Consider the following 888-nt stretch of genomic DNA (forward strand, 5'->3'; position numbering starts at 1 on the left):
TATTGTTTCATTTCTTCAATATTACCACCAGAGTTCTAGGATTTCAACAGAAGCAACAGGAAAATAACAGACCAAATGGAGTATGATGATTATAAAGTGCAATTTGAATATATGTATTAATTCAATATCAAAAGCCACGATTTCAAAGTGTTGGTTATCAAATGCTTCAACTGTAGTGTCTCTTTTTTTTGCTGTTTGGACCATCTGACTATTCCATTTCTTGCGGTTCTTTGGAAGCAGGCACGATACGTTTTTTCTTCTATGTCTTCATGATGCCCATTCTAACAATCTTGCTCCCTGTCCTAGTAATTTGTACCAGTTCTCTCTTGAATGTTAGTCATAGTCTTTTGGAACTGCTTTTGGTTCAACCGCAACAGCTCTTGTTGAAGCGGCCATCACTTTATTAAGAAACTCCACCTGTCCTGATGTTCATGATTTAAACAGCCGAATTATTAAAGCAGTGAGTGACATAATTGTTGAGCCTTTGACTGATCTAATCAATTTGATGTTTGTAACAGGAAAATTCCTTGATATTTTCAAATTTTCTAAAATAATCCCTGTATTCAAAAAGGGTGATAGAACACAAACTGGCAATTATCGACCCATCTGAAGTATTTGCATTTTTTCAAAAATAATTGAAATAATAATAAAAAAAAGATTGACCATTGAAGACAATAAGTTAATTAATGAATCACAATTTGACTTTCGCTTAAATCGCTCAACTACTAGTGCAGCTACAAGGGTTGTCGAGAGGCTGACTGAGGGTCTTGAACAAGGTCACCATATGGGTATTACTGTCTGTCACTTGTCTAGGGTCTTTGATTGTATTTCCCATGATATACTTGTAGAGAAACTAAATTAGTATTAGAGGGGTAGCTCTCTCCCTTC

Source organism: Leptinotarsa decemlineata, unplaced genomic scaffold, assembly GCF_025532065.1.
Source record: "Leptinotarsa decemlineata unplaced genomic scaffold, Ldec_3_MD MMD2_tig00000035_RagTag_RagTag, whole genome shotgun sequence".
In the NCBI taxonomy this organism is placed as follows: Eukaryota; Metazoa; Arthropoda; class Insecta; order Coleoptera; family Chrysomelidae; genus Leptinotarsa; species Leptinotarsa decemlineata.